The 19,359-nt window shown below is 50.1% G+C and overlaps 1 protein-coding gene across 18 annotated transcripts in view; it reads left to right on the plus strand.

Annotated features, from left to right (window-relative positions):
* CAMTA1 (calmodulin binding transcription activator 1) overlaps positions 1-19,359 on the plus strand; it is a 964,942-nt gene that overhangs the window by 306,868 nt on the left and 638,715 nt on the right. The window lies entirely within an intron of this gene.

Raw genomic sequence — 19,359 nt, forward strand, 5'->3', positions numbered from 1 at the left:
AGTACGTGGATTGATTTGCATTGATTACCTGGTTTGGCCAGTCAATTCCTGGGCAGCGAGTTGGAAGTGCCCTGTTGTGCTGGATGGCGCTGGACATTGAGGTCTCATTCATTGACGTAAGACTGTGCCAGTGAATACCGTCAGATGGATTAAAGAGGGCGCAGGTGCCGTCCGCCGGTTGGAACTTGTAACCTGACGGCTGGATCCTTCAGCCGAGTGCTTGGAAGTCTTCACAGGCAGGAGCCTCAGGGGAAGTTTATTTTGGGAATTTCACCTGCCACTAGTGTTCTCTAGAAACGAGCTTTTTTTAAAAAAATGAGAAACCAGCTTAACTGCCCACTTTTATCTCAACGTGTCTTACAAACTGAACATCAGGTTATTCTTTTTTTTTTTTTTTTTTTCTTTTTTTTGAGACGGAGTTTCGCTCTTGTTACCCAGGCTGGAGCGCAATGGCGCGATCTCGGCTCACCGCAACCTCCGCCTCCTGGGTTCAGGCAATTCTCCTGCCTCAGCCTCCTGAGTAGCTGGGATTACAGGCACGCGCCACCATGCCCAGCTAATGTTTTGTATTTTTAGTAGAGACGGGGTTTCACCATGTTGACCAGGATGGTCTCGATCTCTTGACCGCGTGATCCGCCCGCCTCAGCCTCCCAAAGTGCTGGGATTACAGGCGTGAGCCACCGTGCCCGGCCGTCAGGTTATTCTTGATTGGTGGTAAAGAGATCCCCCCCAAATCAGAAGCAATGGCTAAGCTCGCAGTTTATTATGTAGTAAATGTCCTTGAACCTGCTGACTGCTGCAAACACTTAGCCTGTCTCACCACTTAGGAATAGAGGGAATTGGCTACAACAGAGCCGAGCTGCGTTCCGCCAGCGCCAGTGATGTCACCCTCGTGTGAAGAACGCTGGCGTTGGGACTTCGGGCTGATTTTAAAAGTCAACCTCTTTCTGTCCTCCCCAACTCCAGGTTTTTATTTTTGGAATGTTACATTCTAGAGCTTCGGAAATACATGGCCACTCTCTTCCAATTGCCGCAATTTTTCTGTTATCGGTGACAGGGCTCAGGTGTTTATTAGCTGGCGGGGTGGTAGCCGCAGTGGGGTTGACACAGGACGCCTGGACTGCAGGCTTGAACTGAAGTGGTGGGACGTCCTGTCGGTTTCACATTGGACAGCAGCCCCAGAGTCCCCAGGTTTGTTAGCTGGGACCAGGAAAGGGTTGGGTGTGTCCTCTGTGCCCATGACCCATGGCCTTGACCTGTTCATCCTTCCTGAGTCATGGGAAAGGTCATCCTTAGGAATGTTTATTTATTCTGGAAGGTACTTAAAAATATCACATTATTAGGCTTGGATATTTATTGATTAGCATCTTTTAGATGAGGGCACAATCCCCCCTTTGAAGGGGGCTAGAGGGTATTGCCGAAGGAAGATTGGATGTTGAGGTTCCCTTCTCCACGTGGCTCTGATTCCTTTACCTCCAGCCTGAGAGCAGGAGAGTCCCTCTGCAGGAGTCCCCAGTGCCTCAGCCTGCGGGGACTGTGGTTTCCTTTGCTATAAAATCAAACAGTTGATATCAATCAGCGTTTGCTCTGATAATTCTGTCTAAGAAACACTCTGCAAGCTTAGTGACTTTAAACAATAAACCTTTATTTTCTGCCTCATGGGTCTATGGGCCGCCTGTGGCTTTGGGCTGAGGTCGGGTCTGCTGGGTGCATCATTTTGCTCTGGGACCTAGGCTGAGAAAGCCCCTGCTGCCTGGGGCATTTGCTTCTCCCAGAGGAGGGCAGAGGCTTACAAGCCCAAGGCAGCTGATGCAGGTGCAGTTAAAACTCCTGCTCAGATGTTGTGGCATCATATGCCATGCCTGCTGATAAATCCACCCCTGGCCAAGCCCAGTACGATTGGGGCTGGGAAGGGCATCCTTCCCCAGAGGGGTGGCAGAGGTGGGCCGTGGAGAGTGGAGGGGAATACAACGCACTGTTTGGTGAATACGGCCGTGTCAGAAACCAGAGAGCCTGCCATGCACATCTCCCCTTTCTTCTGTGCCATCTTGTTTGAGGGCATCATTCTCAAACTTGAGCAGGCATCAGAATCAGGTGGGGGCTCATTAAAGTGCAGGCCACGGGGCTCCACCCCCAGGTTTCTGATTCAGCAGGTATGGTATGGGGGGGCCTGAGCATTTGTTATTTCTAACAAGCTCCCAGGAAGTAGGATGCAGCTGGTCCGGGACTGCACTTTGAGGACCACTGGCCTAGTTTTCTGGGGGAGAAGGAGGCTCATCTGATTTTTGCCTCTGCACCATTTCCTGACTCCCAGGGGTGGCTCTCATCTTAAGCAGCCACCAGCCTCTCCGTGCGCCCTTCACTCCCCACTGAAACACTCCTTGAATCTAAGTGGAAAGAGAAGAGCTCCTCCTTAGCCAGAGAGTGAGCTTCTCTGGAATGCGTCCCGGGCCAGACATCTGATTTCAGATATGCAGACTCGTGCCGGGTTTCAGCTGCCCTTTGATGGCAGAACAGTAGAACATTTCAAGGTGGGGGTTTTACCTGGAGGTTCGGCCTTTGGAATTTGGGTTACAGTTGAAAAGGGGATGTCACTCAGGGTCCTGCCTGACTCGCTTGACTTTCCGGGGTATACACAGAGCCGAGAGACCCCACCCTGGCAGAAGGAAGGTGGGTTTCAGATGTGGACAAATCCAGGTTTGAGCCCTGGCTCTGTCACTCAGTGGCTTTGTGACTATGAAAAGGTCATCTTCGCTCCTTTAAAAGTTCTGCTTTTTCTTCCTATAGAAAATGGAGTCGATGTTCATCCCGTCCTTGCTGGGTCACAGTGAGGACTGAATGTAGTCATGTTTCTGATTCTGCTTCGCATGCCGTGCGGGTCTGTGTCCGTGGACTAGGGTCTCTGTGCCTCTTATCTGCGGGATAGTCCCCAGCCTGCTGGAGGCTTCGACTTCAACAGGCATCTGCCAGGATTTTTCCAGGCTTTGGAAGGACGAATTTCTTTCCTAAAGGCAGAGGGTGAAGATGGAAGGTTTCCTATTAGTATTATAATATCCACTCCGTGTTTACACTTGAAAGCTTATTGTCCCAGGAGAAGGGAAACTTGCTTGTTCAAGGACCTTCCTAAATTAGTTGTTGAGTTGTGTTTGCATCCCCCACCCCCACCCCATCTCTAGTATTGAAATTAATTGGTGCAGTTAACTGCTGAGTTCATACAAACTGGCCTCCTGGTATTAAGGAATTAATGACACCAATACTCTGCTGAACGAGAAGGCAATACAACTTCTGTTTGCTGCCGCCGCCGACACTGCTAATTTCATTTTGGAAAATTAATAAAAATGAATTGCACCACTGACATTTATAGAGTTTCCTAATAAAATGATACATTGTTTGTGTGGAGGAATCCCTATTAAATTAATTGTTGTAATCAGTTCACATATAGATGTTGGTATAGGAGCTGCAGAGGGGGCCCCCTGCTTGTCTCTGTGGCCTGCTGCCGGCTGGGGGTTATAAATATAGTCCTTGCTCAGATACTGCCCTAATTACAGAGAAGGCCCCAGGAGCCCCAGCTCACCTGTTTAATAATGAGGTGTGCTACACAGAGGCTCCCAGGGCTGGGGACCCCGGGGGCGGCCGTGGTATCACAGAGGAGCTGAATGCTGAGTGTTCCAACAGCCCGTGTTGTACTCCCAGCAGCTGGGACCTCCGGTTTGAAAAATCACCCTGTGGGACGTCTTTATTTGGCACCTGCTGTGTGCTCAGTGTGATAATAATACCGTTTGGAGACCCCCGGGAAATTCACACTCCCCGCCCTGCCAGGCGAATTGAGACTCTTGGAATGAAGAGTGTCCTCCCTCTGTCTAGAATGTTCTCCCAGCTCCTCCTGCAGGGCTCCACTGGGTGTCCCTTTCTCCAGGAAGTGCCCCTGACCATGCGATTTAAAGCCTTGTCTCACCCCCACCCAGCCAGCCCCCTTTCCTCCTTTCTTGTTTTAGTTTCTCTGGCACACCCATCGGCTTCTGACACTGTGTCTGTCACGATTGCCTTGCTTAATTTATGTATGCATTACCCGACCCACTCCAAAGTGTTAGCACCAGGAGGAGAGGGATTTTTAGTGGGGCTTGTTCATGGGGCACCCCCAGTGCGTAGAACAGTGTGGACACCTCCCAGACCCTCAAGAAATATCCGTGAAATGAATGAAAGTGACGTAGAAAGGTGACCCTGAGTGTTGTGAAGGAAGGGACCTGGGTTTTCTCCACTTCTGTTTTTTGGGTATTTCTAGCCCCAGGATTGTCCGGTTGGACCAGCACCATGATCTCGGGCACCGCCCATGGGTCGGACGCTGTGCTTTGAAGCCCTCCCAGCAGCTCTGCCAGGTGTGGAGGGTGCGTGCCCTCCTGGGGCTGATGGTGAGTCAGTGCTAGAACTGGAATGTGAACCCAGGATGATTTCACTGCAAAGCCCATAACCTTTGCTTTTGTGCCTCTACCGCCCAGAGTGCGTGTGGAGGTTCCCAGGGAGCCCATCAATGGCTCCTCTATTCCTCTCCGCCTCTGACTGCTGTGAATTCCAAACCAAGAGAACCCGGCTCCAGGCAAAGGTTCTCTTTGTCAGTAAGCGTGGCTCACACGTGCCAGCCAGGAGGGCTTCCGACCCTGTCCCCCCAACCCCCGAATTGGAGTTAGCCCCCCCAGTCACAAGCAGTGTGGAAGAACTGCACATTGCCGTGGCGGAGAAGGCCTCTTTCACCAGAGGGCAGGGAGCAGGGCTGAGCCCAGTCTGGGCAGGCGACTGTAAAGCTGAGCGATCCCAGTAATTTATTCCTCTTCCCCTGGGAAATATGCAACCTTCCCTGGAAGCCAGGGACACACAAACCTCAAGAACGAAGTAAGAGGATGTCCTTCCTGGGAATCCTGTTCATACCAGTTAGAAAGAGGCTGGAAAAGGCTGTTAATGATCTAATTAATTAATTAGATTGATACAGATAGCACCTCAACACGGAAGCACTAAGGGTCTAGTAATAGAATTTTCCTATAATGAACACGAAATGTTTTTTGGTCAATAAGCAATAAAACAGCCACGTAGAAGGAGGGGGTCTAGAAGGAAAGGAAGAGAAAAGTGAACCTTGAGTTTCAGGAAGACTCCAGTGGCTCGGAGAGAGCTTCCACTTTCCTCCTGCTGGTGTCTTGACCCCATCTGTCCATTGCAGCTTCAAGTGCCCCAGACTTTTCCCCGCCCTGACGGTGACGGACACCAAGCTGTGATCCTCTGCTCTTCCTTCCCACATTTTCCCTCTCGGGGCTCCCAGGACTCCCCAGCTCCATGGTCTGACTGTGAAGTCTCCGTGGATCACTCCCCACATCTGACTCTGTCTCCCTGGTACCTGGATGCCTGGCTCCGATCTCCAGCTCGCCATCCTCCCTCCTCCCTCCCTGATCACGACTCCGCTTTCCATCTTCTGACTTCCCTGGTTCTAGAAGAAAGAGCCGCCTCATGTTTGAGACGCCAGGGTGTACACCTTGGACTCCAGGTGGCTCCTCTTTCTCCTTTGTCCCCTGCGTCTCATTAGTCACCAACTCTGCCAGTGTTTCCAACTTTCGTTCGCATCCTCATTGTCTCACGTTTCCCCCCAGGTCTGGCTGTATCCTCACCGCCACTGCCAAGCGTGGAGTATTGAAATGTCTCCTGCTAGGTCTCCCTCTCTAAGCCGAACTCCTCCTCCCCGTTGGTTTTCCTGATGTCTTCCTTTTTTCCCATCATTCTTCTACTTGAAAGCCCTAGAGACTTCCTGTGAGCGTCCGGCCCCTCCAGGGATGTCTTTAAGGTCGCCCTTTTATTCCAACCCACCCTTTTCAGTTTATTTTCCTTGACGTCCCACCTCCAGGTGCTGCTGCAGTTGGGGAGCTGCTGGCTGCTCTCTGAACATTTTTCTTGTCCCCCACTTTGGCCTTCACTTGACATTGACCTCACCTCGAATGCCCTCAAGTCCAATCCGGTCTGCCTGCTCCTGGGAGCCTTCCCCAAACGCACCGACTCAGGGCGAGCCCTTCCCCCTTCCTGCTCCCGTAGCTGCACGTGCTTTGCTGTCAGTTGTTTGCCAATTCAGCCATCATGAGTAAGTCTTTCTTCCCCAGCGGGGTGGCACGTTCCCCAAGGACAGGGTCATGCCATCCCTTTTGTCTCTTATCAGCCTGTGTACAGGGAGGCCAGGGCTTCGATGGGGTAGAGTAGGCAGAAGGTGGACAGAGCGTGGACTCATTGCACGGCAGCAAGTTTGCCCAGGAGGCAAGAGGGCTGGTGCCCAGACCCTGCCATCCATGGGGTTCTTTGTCCTAGACAGCCCTAGGGGTCCTGGCGTGGTGTCAGCCTGTGAGCAGAGGCTTCTTCCTAGAGAGCCCGTGTTATCAGGCCCCAGGCTGGTCCCGGTGCAGTGCGGGGGCTGTCTTTGTTCGGCACCCCCGTAAGACTCCTGGGAGCAACCTGTTGGCCACCTTTAAGGCATCTGCTCCTTAGGGCAGACAGTTACAGGACTTTTCTAAGGAAGCCCCTATTCCTGGTAAAGTTGTTCAAGTGACCAGAATAGAATTGCAAAAATCATTTAAAAATTCCCAGAGCTAGAAAGAAATGCAATCCTGATACCTCTTGCAACCTGGATGAAGCTTGAGGATGTGATGCTTAGTGACATAAGCCAGACACGAACGGACACACGTGTGATCTGCTGCCTGCGGGATCTAGAATAGTCCTTTGGAGATGGACAGTAGATGGTTTCCAAGGGTTGTGGTGGAGGGAGGGAGAAATGGGGAGTGAGTGTTTAATGGGTGCAGCGTTTCAGTTGGGGAAGATGGCTGGTGGCAGGGCAATGTGAATATACTTTATGCCACTCGACTAAAAATGGTTAAAATGGGAAATTTTATGTTACATATATTTTACCACAATTAAATATTCCCTGGCCAGGCGTGGTGGCTCACACCTGTAATTCCAGCACTTTGGGAGGCCGAGGCAGGTGGATCATAAGGTCAGGAGATTGAGACCATCCTGGTCATGATGAAACCCCATGTCTACTAAAATACAAAAAATTAGCAGGATGTGGTGGCGTGCGCCTGTAGTTCCAGCTACTCAGAAGGTTGAGGCAGGGGAACCGCTTGAACCCAGGAGGTGAAGGTTGCAGTGAGCCGAGGTCGAGCCATTGCACTGGGTGACAGAGCAAGACTTCGTCTCGAAAAAAAGAAAAAAAATTCCAGAGTTGCTTCTGTAGCTCTTCTTAGATATTCAGCTGGGCAGGATTGGCAGGGGTGGGGGAACTGTGTGTGTGTGTGTGTGTGTGTGTGTGTGTGTGTGTGTGTGTGTGCATGCATGCGTGTGCGTGCATGCGGGCATGGGTTTTAGACTCAGCTCATTTTAGGACTCTGCACTTTGAAACTATGCAGGAAAAAGGAAACTGGGTCAGCAGTGGTTTCTGCATGGTAACCTTTGCATTATGCTGAGCTGGGGTCTCGCTTCACATTAACACAGAGACATGTCACATTAGGTGCGTTCCAGCTCTTGCGTAATATATCCAGCAAATCCTTGGCCGAGGCCATCGTTAGCCAAAGGGCAACTGTAGGGTGAGGGAGATGGTGGGTCCCACGTCTGTCAGAACTCCCAGGGAGCCCTCCTGCCTGAGGATTCCCTCGCAAGGCACCTGTCACATAGTTTTCATCTATTTCCGGGATGAGGCGGGGAGTGAGCTGTGGCCTGTTTCCTGATGGAGTGTCTGGCGCTGTCTCGACAGTGGGAGGGAAGTCCCCAGCCTCTGCATGGAAATAGGTCTGCCCTGGATTCCAGTTATCTTTATCCTAGTTAATCTCAGAATACAAAATGTCAAAGCAGGGACAACCCATGGAGGCCACTTCCTCACATCTCCCCCCCGCCCCTACCCCACACCGTGTCCAGGAAGGTGGCCAAGGCAGGGGCACTGATGACCTATGGGGGGTGTCACACATGCTGGGCTCCTGATCAGAGGACATTCGAGCCTCACGTGACCTCAGTCAACTTAGCCACCAGCACCAGCCCAGGGCTCACGTCTTAGCACGGCCTTCATCCCACCCTTCCTCACTTCTTGGGGCCAGGAGTGCAAGTCCCAGGTGTTCTGGAGGAACCGAGAAGGGAGCATTGGTGTTGTGTCTCTGATTCTTCCCTGGGTTAGACAGCTACCAACTTATGGCTCCTGCCCCCCCAACATTTGTTTGTTTGTTTGTTTGTTTGTTTTGATATGGAGTCTCCCTGTCCCCTAGGCTGGAGTGCAGTGGTGTGATCTCTGCTCATGCAACCTCCACCTCCCAGGTTCAAGTGATTCTCCTGCCTCAGCCTCCTGAGTAGCTGGGATTACAGGTGCCCGCCAGCACACCTTGCTAATTTTCATATTTTTAGTAGAGATGGGGTTTCACCCTACTGGCCAGGCTGCTTTCGAACTTTTGACCTCAAGTGATCCACCTGCCTCGGCCTTTTAAAGTGCTGGGATTACAGGTGTGCATCAATGCACCCACCCCCCTTCTTTTATTATTTTTATTTTTATAAAAATTATACATGTATTTAGTTTAGTATGTCAAATGGCCCTAAAAAGCTTGTAAGAAAAGGTAGCAGCCTCTGTGCTACAACTCAATCCTGGTTCCCAGGGGCAGCTGGTTTCCACTCTTTTGGTTCTGATATTTACCTCCAGATTTCTAAATATGTTGACTCTGCTATTTCTTGATTTGTCAGTTTTCGACATCATCTTCCAGCTTCCTCAGATGCTAACTGAGGATTTAGCTTTCTTACTGTGGCCGATGCTGGGCTCTTCCTAACCTGGGGGAGGGGCTGGTTCATGGAGGGAGTCAGCTTTCTGTTGGTAACTCTGAGGTTCAGCGTCTCTACTTTTTTGCCCTGGAGCCCTCCGGGTTCTCCTGACAAGGATTGGTCCATGTGCTGCCTAGTTTGAGCTGGCCTGGCTGCTAGCGGTCTGAGAACCAGGTAGGGCAGGGGGCTGGGAACGTCAGCATTGGGAATGAGAGCTATCACGTAATTCTCCCAGTTTCTAGCCTGTGTTTCTTGCCTCTGTTCTGCTGTTTCCAAGTTTGGAGTCTTATCCGATTTCAACTCTTCAGAGAATCGATGTGTCTCCCATTGAGGCAGAGGCCAGGGGGTTGGTTGCCTGTCTGCTCAGCATAGACGTAGGGCCCTTGGGGTCTACTCCCCTCTACACAGATCTGCGAGCTCCCTCTGTCTCCCACCCAGTTCCTAACTTCCGCCTTCTGTGGCACCTGCTGCTTCCAATTCACGAGTCTTCTGGGGGCCTGGCAGGCCAATTAGCGTGTTGTTCCTGGTGTCCCCTGTAAGGCACTCGGGTTTCCGCTTCCTAGATTTGGCTGTGTCAGCTCCCAACCCTGCATCTGCTTCCCGTCTCTCTAGAATGTGTTGGCGTCTCTTATCCACGCTCGTCTCTGTTCCCCTTGGCGTTCGCCTTGTGGGTTTATACTTGTTTTCATTCCTTTACTGTCACTGGTTAGGACTAGCGATGCCGCGTCCTCCCCGCGAGCCAGCCCTGTTTCTTCCTCGCTGGCCTTCGCCCAGAATCGTGCGAGTGGGACCCGCTCCCCTTGTGCTCTCATCCTTCTTCTCTCTCCTCTCCGTTTCCTGCTCGCTCTCAAGCTAACTTGCTGTTTCCCTCTCTTGCTTTTTTCTCTTTTTCCAAGTCTTTTTCAGTCTGCAGAAAGAAATGCCTCCAAGTGCAGTTTGGAGGTTTCTAAGTGTTTCTAAGTGCACAACTGCTCAGGCTGGGAAATCCTGCTGCCAACACGTATGCACCCTTCCTGTGTGCGAGGGCCCAGGTGTGCAGCCCGACCCGCACTAAGCCCCGGTGCCAGCCTCCTCTCCGCCTTCTTAAGGCACCACTCTTAGTTTAGAGCCTTTCCTGGCATTGGCACAAGGGCCACGGTGTGGCCTGTCCCTGAGCAGGATTTCAGGGATCCTGGGGACGGCCAGGACCATCCATTATGCTGTGCATGTCCCCTGATGGTGGCATCTCTGTGGCTTTTATTTTTACATGGTTCTGCATGTGTCTTCTTTGGATTATACCGAGACAAAAGCCTTCACGACAGGGGCTTCATGCCAGGGCGTCTGTGATGCATGCTGGGGCGCCCCGACAGGAGATTGCCCGCCCAGGGTGATGCTTGCCAGCATCTCTAGGCAGGACAGGCTGGCAGTGATGAATACTTCTGAGAATAACACAGCTCCCTGGCACTGTGCGCACGCGGGTCGATGGGTATCTGCACGCCCTGTCCGTTTCCATCGACGGTCCCGCAGTTTGTTCTTAGCATCTTCCGCCTCTCTCCTGCGTTTGGAAAGTTAGGACTGTCTGGCATTTCTGTAATGGGCTTGGATTGGCATCCGTGGTGTTTCCTCTGGATCAATTTTGATCTAATAAGTTGTTGCTCGCTGCCCACGGAAAGGAAAAGGGAGCTGGCCCGCGGGCCTTGCGGCTTTGCGAGGTGGGAAGGCAAGTTCTCAGAATAAAGGACGTTTTGCAATTCATAAGTTTCTGTGTAATGAGTAATCACCAGATCAACTGGGTATTCTGGGCTGGAGATTCTACCCCTGTGCTGTTTGGCTAGGAGGTATTACTGTCTGCTATTCTTAGATTTTCCACAGTCCTTCATTATGGAGCTTTCTAAAAAAACTAAAAATAAACCAAAAACAAAGGCAGGAAATCTTTTCTGATTCTCCAGCTCTACTGCATAGCCCACTTTCGCTTGAGCATTTGCTTTGTGTGGTGTGTGTGTGCTTACATACACGTGTACACACACAGCACGCATATACACAGCACACATACACATGTACACACACAGCACACACACACACAGCACACATACACATGTGCACACACAGCATACATACACATGTACACACAGCACACACATGTACACACACAGCACACATACACACAGCACATACACATGTGCACACACAGCACACATACACGTACACACATACACAGCACACATACACATGTGCACACACACAGCATACATACACATGTACACACAGCACACACACATGTACACACACAGCACACATACACAGCACATACACATGTGCACACACAGCACACATACACGTACACACATACACAGCACACATACACATGTACACACATAGCACACATACACATGTACACACATAAAGCACACATATGCATGTACACATGCACAAAGCACACAGCACACATACAAATGTACACACACATGCGCACACATACACATGTACACACACAGCACACATACACATGTACACACATACAGCACACATGTGCACACAGCACACATACATATGTACACACATACACAGCACACATACACATGTACACACATACAGCACACATACACATGTACACACACAGCACACATACACATACAACACATGCACACTGCACACATACACATGTGCACACACAGCACACATACACATGTACACACACAAAGCACACACAGAGCACACATGGCACACATACAGCACACACATGTACACACACAGCACACATACACAACACACGCATGCACTGCACACATACACATGTGCATACACACAGCACACATACACATGTACACACACAAAGCACACGCACGGCACACATACACATGTACACACACAGCACACATACACATGTACACAGCACACATACACATGTACAAAGCACACATGCATGTACACACATACAGCACACAGCACACACAGCACACACACGTACACACACAGCACACATGCACACACTGCACACATACACATGTACACACGTGGCACACATGCACATGTACACACATAACGCAGCACACATACACATGTACACATACACATGTATACACAAAGCATACATACACACAGCACACACATGTACACACCCACAGCACACATATGCATACACACACAGTACACATACACGTACACACAGCATACACAGAGCACGCATACATACACATACACATGTACACACAGCATGCATACACACGTGTACACACAACACAGCACACATGCAGATGTACACACGGCACACATACACATGTAAACAGCACACATACACATACAGCACACATACACAGCACACATACAATGTACACACATACAACACATGTACACAACACACGTACACACAGCATACACACAGCACATACGTGCACATACACAGCACACATACACATGTACACACAGCACACATGTACACACAGCACACATACACATGTGCACACATACACATGTACACACAGCACATATACACAGTAGGCATACACAGCATACATATACATGTACACACATACACAGCACACACAGCACACATACACATGTACACACAGCACACATATACACACAGCACACACATGTACACACATACACAGAACACTTGCATATGTAGACACACACATATGCATGTGCCCAGGCACATACAGACACAGAAGCATACATATGCAGATACACAAGTACACACGTACAACACACATGCATAAACACATTTGCAACACACAATACATGCTTGCACATAGCACAGAAACACACATACACACATGTAGGCACAGACACATATGCATGTGCCCAGGCACAGACACAGAAGCATATACATGCACATACACATACTGCTACACACATGTACACACGATACATATGCAAGCAAATATTCAACATAATGCATACACACAGCACAGAAACACACATATACATATATACATGTAAAAACATGCATAAATACACAATACCTACACACAGACACACACACACACACACACACACACACACACACACACACACATACCCCTTCCTGTATTGGTCACTGTTCTCTTCTAAGAACTCTCTTGGAAAATTTTTCTTCTGTTCATTGTGTGTCTTAGATGAACTTTTTTGGGTAGAGGAAATTTTCTCCTAAAAGAAAAAATTAATTTTTCTATACTGGCTACTCGTGACCTCACCTGGCCGGGAATTTATTGTTAATTAAGCTGTTTAGTTTGAGGTGACTGTAGGGGAAGAGGGAGCGAGATTCCAGGCTGGGGCAGCCACATCTGGCAGGGGAGGGTCCTGCCCTGCCGGGGACAGGGAGCTCGCTGAAGTGTTGGTGGCTGGCACTGTGACTTCCCATCACTCCCTCCCCTGGGATGATCTGTAGGCATTCAGGATCTGAGTTTTTTCTTTTGGCCTTTGCCTGCAGTGGAATTGAATTTGCGTGTAGAATGGCAGCTAGGCCGAGGGACCAGAGAAATCAGCCCACTACTAGGTCTGGGGAAGGTGATGGCGTTATGGAAAGAACAAATATGTGCGTGAGGATGGAGGAGGGAAAGCAGAGGAGACACTTTCCTTCTCCCCAGGAGCACAGCCGGCACCGTGAAATGTGCCATTTCCACGTATTTTCACACCAAAAATCCATGGCCCTTCTGCCTCCGGTGTCATGGGCTTGCTCTAGTTAATTCAGCTCACCAGCGTTGGGTGATGCTGCCCCTCTGAGGCTGGGGGTTGATGGAGCTGCATCTGGGGAACGGGTGTCATCTTCTCCCCGGGCTATGAGCCTTTTATTCCTGAGCTGCGTGACACGGAACCGTCACCCTCTTTCGTTGTTGGTTGGCACCCACTCTTCTCTTAGTGAGTACTTTCTGTTTCCCGTGTGCCAGGTGTTGTGCTGGGCATTGGACACAGTGGTGACCAAGTCAGATCATTTATAAGAATTGCAATTGTGAGGAGTGCTACAAGGGTCAGGTGCAGGCAGAGGCTGCCCCTCTAGTGCATGGCGTGGGGAGGTTGGGCTGCCTTCCAAAGGGGCTGAGCTTTGGGTAGGGACCTGAGCTTTGGGTAGGGACCTGACGAGCTTGCCCCTTGCCTGTGTGTGTGTTTGTGTGTGAGTAAGTGTGTAAATGTGTGTGCCTACACATGTTGCAGGAAAGCATTGTATCCCTGGGCATGGCTGTGGTAGCCTGAGCAGATCTGAGGCAGGAGGGCGTCGGGGGAGTGAAGGTAGGCATGGGGTTAGGGAAGGCTGGCCAGGCAAAGTTAGGAATTTGGGGACGATGCCAGGTGCCCTGGAGGTTCCCAGCGGTGGGGGTGTGTTGAACAGGGTATCTAGCTGAGTTGCTATTATTAACCCCCTTGGCTGGTTGCCCTGGTGGTGGAGAATGAACTGGAAGTCCAAAGGTGAAAGCAGAAAGAACCCGGAGTGCTCACATGCCAGTGTAGATACCATTTTACTGATGGGAAGACCAAGGCACCAGCTCCCCGAAGGTATCCTTGTCCCATTAGCTGCTATCAGCAAAGACGCAGTGGGGTCTGGCCTTGTGAGTGTGGAGAAGCAGAGGGGCTCGGGGGGAACTGGATGCCTGGAGGCTCCAAGCACCAAGCTTCAGCTCCCCCAAATGCCAGCTGCTCGGACTGGGCTGATGTCAGACCCCCTGTCCCAGCGTCTCCTGGCATTCTGCGCTCCTTTAAACTGACTCCCACTCCCATCTCTGTGTACTCAGCCCCTCCACTGCTGATCAGGCTCTCAGCTGAGGCTTCAGGAGGGAAGTGGGCTCCAGGGACAAGGGGTCGTGCTGGCTATGGCAGCTTCACACCACGGGCCCATTTACAGGTTAGAAAACGGTTGTTAACGATGACGATGGCGATGGATAATGGAGAAACTGCATGGGGGGAATTATTCTTAGATATAATTGCCAAACTTTGAATTCTTTTTTAGCTGTGACAGAAAAAAAAAATCTCTCCTTTCACTCTATGAGTAAGTGATTTGGTTCAGCTCCTTCTAGAAAAATTCCAGCCTTAACCCCGTCTAACCCATCGGTGGATGTCTGGGAATATCCCTAGTTACGCCATTTCTCTAGTGCTTAATTTCTTTACTCAGTGCCAGAGGGTCTGCAAGGATATGTATGAGTTTTGCAGTTTATTAATTTTGCATTAAATAATTAATAGTATAGTTAATTGATGAATTATTCAATTTTCAGGTAAAATGGGATGATAAATATTCATAACTTATTTTATTAAGGGAATTTCCATTTCCTATATCATTAAATCTAGATTAACGAAGGCTGATTTTAAATGAAGATTGAAAACAATTGTGCTTTGGAATTAATTTACCAAGTTAAGGTCATTGCTTTGTGAGTTTACGCCCTGCCAGAAAGTTCGCACTCATCATCTGGAAAAGTATCTGAATTCACAGAAGTCGCATTCCATCAGTTAGGAGAATTCCCCAGATCTGCTGGGAACTTCCCGCCAAGGGCACTGACATGCCCAGGGTGGGGTGGCCCTGAGCGAGGGCAGCCCTAGGGCCTCCTCCCTTCCGCTGAGCACCAGGCCGTTGCTTTGAGCTGCTTGTTGGGAGGAATTTGTAACACAGTTGAGTATTAACATTGGTCCAAATGAGTTGTGGTGCAGGTGTACATCCCAGGGAAGGAATGATAAGGTGCAAATGCCTTAAAGTTGATTTTAAAATAACTCTGGAGCCAGACACGATGGCTCACACCTATAATCTCAGCACTTTGGGAAGCTGAAGTGGGCAGATGGCTTGAGATCAGGAGTTTGAGACCAGCCTGGGTAATATAGTGAGACCCCCCTCCCCCCATCTCTACAAAAATACAAAAATTATCTGGGCATAGTGACACACCTGTGGTCCCAACCACTCAGGAGGCTGAAATGGGAGGATCACCTGAGCCCAGGAGGTTGAGGCTGCAGTGAGCCGAGATCGCGCACTGTGCTCCAGCCTGGGTGACAGAGTGAGACCCTGTCTCAAGAAATAAAAAAAGGAGGGGGTGTTTCCCACAGAGTTTTAGGAGGCGTCCACAATGATTTCCTATCCACTAATGCTCTTAGTCAAGGGTTAAGTACAGTTTCAGTTTTTGTGTTTTCTAATTATCTGATTTCTTTTAGACCTGGTTTATGTTAATTTGTAAAACTGCTTAGAGCGCAGACCCACTGAGTGGTGCTGAGAAGTTTCTGAGTATCTTGTAGGCTGCTTACAACTTGCAAAACCCCTTCAGATCTGGGATCTCAATCCTCTTAACAGCCCGGCAAAGTAGCTAATGTCTAAGGATACACTGAGGCAGAGAGAGACAGAGATGGAGGGAGAGACAGAGAGGGAGGCAGAGAGAGAGAGACAGAGAGGCAGAGAGACAGAGACAGACGCAGAGAGAGGGGAGAGAGACGGGGGGGGAGAGACAGAGAGAGAGGAAGAGGAGAGGGAGAGGAAGAAGGGAGGAGGAAGAGAAGGAGAAGATGATAGAGGAGGATGGGGAGGAATAGAGGAACAAGAGGGAGAAGAGGGAGGGAGATGGAGAGAGAGGAGGAGGAGGAGGAGGAGGAGGAGGAGGGAGGGATGGAGGGAGAAAGAGGAGAGAGACATAGCGAGCCACGTCTCACACCCAGCCTTCTTTTTCCTGTCTGGCCACTTCCTTCCACTCATGGATGAGGAAACTGAGATCCAGAAATGACGTGACTTACCCAAGGTCACTTCAGCTAATTAGGTACAGAAGTTGGGACTAGAGCCCAGCTCTTTCTTTTTCACATTTGAGTGCTTTTTTCAACTTTGGTGTCTTTCTTAGCACTTTAAAATAACTTTTAACCACCCCCGAGTAGTGGAGCACTTGAGAGTATTTATAACCCTGTGGAACCGCGTTTCTCTGCCTCACCAAGTGTTCATTATAATTTTCCAGTGAAACTTGTTTGCTCTGAGGAAGTTGATCCTACCTTCATTTCAGAGGAGAGCATTTGATGTTGCATCTCATGAACCTGCTCTCCTAAAATTATCCCTAATTGGCTTGGAAAGTGGCTTCCAACAAGCAGATGGCTTAATATCTTGACTTTCTGGTGTGACTCAGGGAGGCACCAGGATTAGATCTAGTTTGGGATTGTGGTCTTGTTATTTGGAGGCTGAGATGCTATCAGTAACGTGCAGACTGGAGTGGCAGCCTCCGGGGAGATGTGGAAACCACTAGGGATAGCTGTGTCATCAGGGATGTCAGATGGCAAGTGGGGTGGGGAGACGGGGCCTTGAAATGCAATTCCATAACGTCTGGTGTTAGTCAACAAGCCGTTATTGAGTGCCTGCTGCGTGCATAGTTCTGTAGTAGGCACTGTGAGGTTACAAAGGCAATATAAAACATGGCCCCTAATCTAACTGGAGAGACAAGTCACGCATATCTGAGCTAACTAGAGAGAAGTTCCCAGACGGTACACGCAGGAGAGCCTGGTGTGCGTGTGTGTGTATTTGTGTGTGCACGTGTGTGCGCATGTGTGTTTGTGCTCGCACACACATGCGCGCGCGTGTGGGTGTGTTTGTGAGCATGCACACACACACACACAGCTGTGGGAGGAATGCAAAACGGGGCCAAGATCAATTGGATTCAATTGATTTCATTGGGAAAAACAGCACAGCAGCATTTGTACGGGTGAATTTCAATCAGGAAACCGTGAACTTTGGCGGGGAACGGCGTGCCCTGGTGGGGGATGGAAGAGACGATGCTTGGACTTTTCTCATTCTTAACCCCACAGAGAGCAGATTAATTGGTGGTGTTAGCATAAATGATAAGGTTTGGAGGCCATGGAATGCAGGAAGATGGGACGAAAGCCGAGCATCCCCGCAGGAGTCGCCTCCCAGAGGGGCGGGTGCTGCTGGGATGCCTTTTTTGTGCATGCTTAGTGGGAGCCTGGCCAGGGCTCAGCCAGGCAGAGCTGTCTTTCCCAGATCTGCTCCCTGAGCTGCACGGCTGCCCTCGAGGGCACAGCCTGGCCCCATTTAGTGAGCATCTGGGAAGGCACTGTGAGGCCAGGGGGCCTTCCCAAGCGGGGACCCCAGCCCGTGTCTGCTTGTCCCACTGCACTCCTGAAGCTAAGGGGACCATAAATGGAAGTGTTTACAAGGTCACCCTGATGAATCACTGGGATCATCTGCCTGCTGACTTCTTCCTACCCTTGAGAATGGTGCCTCTCGACCAGGGAGGCAACCACCCCCTCCCTCAGTTCCCGTGGGACATTTGACAATGTTGGGAGACATTTTTGGTGGTCACCATGGGAGGGGCCAAGCTGCTGGCATCTGGGGTAGAGGCTGTTGATGGTGGAAACCATCCTACAGTGCACAGGACAGAGCCCCACATGAGTGAGTTATCCAGTCCCAAATGTTGATAGCAAGAAGTCAGTGAAGAAGAGGTAGGTAAGAAGAGAATTCTTACCTAAGTGCTTGGTGGTCTTGAGCCAGGCTCTGTATGTGAAGCCCAGTTCTCCCATTTAGTAGCAGAAAGTTACCCTCCCATGGTGCCTTGGTTTTCTCATCTGTATAACGGGAATAATAATAGTACATATTGTCGTGAGGAGTAAATGAGTGAAGCGTGTTGAGCGCTTAGGGCTTAGTGTCATTGGTGTGTGATTGACAATGATCTCCCCAGGAATCCGCTCTGAACAGCAGCCCCAGATGGTCCCGGGCTCTGTACGCACACAGCCCGGTTATTCCTCCCTTTTGCTTTTGTGTTTGTGCAGAAGGATGGCCTGGACTCTCACGTGGTTCTCAACTACCAAAAACAATTGAACAATCCTTGGGGTGAAAAGAGGTTCAGAGAGGAAAAAGGGGAGAAAGCTCACAGAGTCCATATTCACAACATTCAACAAAGAAGAGCATTTTAAATAGGAGGTGGTGGTGCAGAGAGTCAAACGCTGCATGGGAAGCCAAGAGTCCAAACTATTTATTCATCCAACAGATACTTATTGTCCATTGGATTAGTTACCTATTTGTTGTGACTAATTGCTTTAAAACTCAGTGGCTTAAAATAGCACCTATGTATCATTTCACCCTGTCTGTCCATCAGGAATCCAGGACAACTTAGCTGGGTTTCAGGGTCTCTCTCAGGGCTGCAGTCAAGCTGTTGCTGGGGCTGCAGTCTCAGCTGAACACTCAACGGAGGCAGGACCCACTCCCAAGCTCACTCATACGTGGTGGGAGGATTCAGTTGCTTGTGGGCTGTTGGGCTGAGGGCTCAGCTCCTCTCTAGCTGTTGGCCAGAGGCTACCCTGAGTTCCTGCCGCATGGTGTCTCCAACAGGGCAGCTTGCTTAACCAGAGTTAGCAAGAGACACTGAGAGGGTGAGCAAGACAAAAGCCAGAGTCTCTTTAAAAATAAATCTCACAAGTAACATCCTTCCACTTGCTGCCATCTGTTTCTTCAAAGTGAGCCACTAACTCCAGCTCGGGTCAAGGGGAGGGGATCCTGCAAGGGTGTGGATTCCAGGAGCAGGAGTCACTGGGGGCTCCCTCAGACGCTGCTGCCACACTGTGCATTGCACGAAAGGACGGGTAAGAGGGGCAAAGTGTAGGAAGAACAGGCCACAAACTGGGAGTTCA

Source organism: Saimiri boliviensis, chromosome 11 (assembly GCF_048565385.1).
Source record: "Saimiri boliviensis isolate mSaiBol1 chromosome 11, mSaiBol1.pri, whole genome shotgun sequence".
NCBI lineage: Eukaryota > Metazoa > Chordata > Mammalia > Primates > Cebidae > Saimiri > Saimiri boliviensis.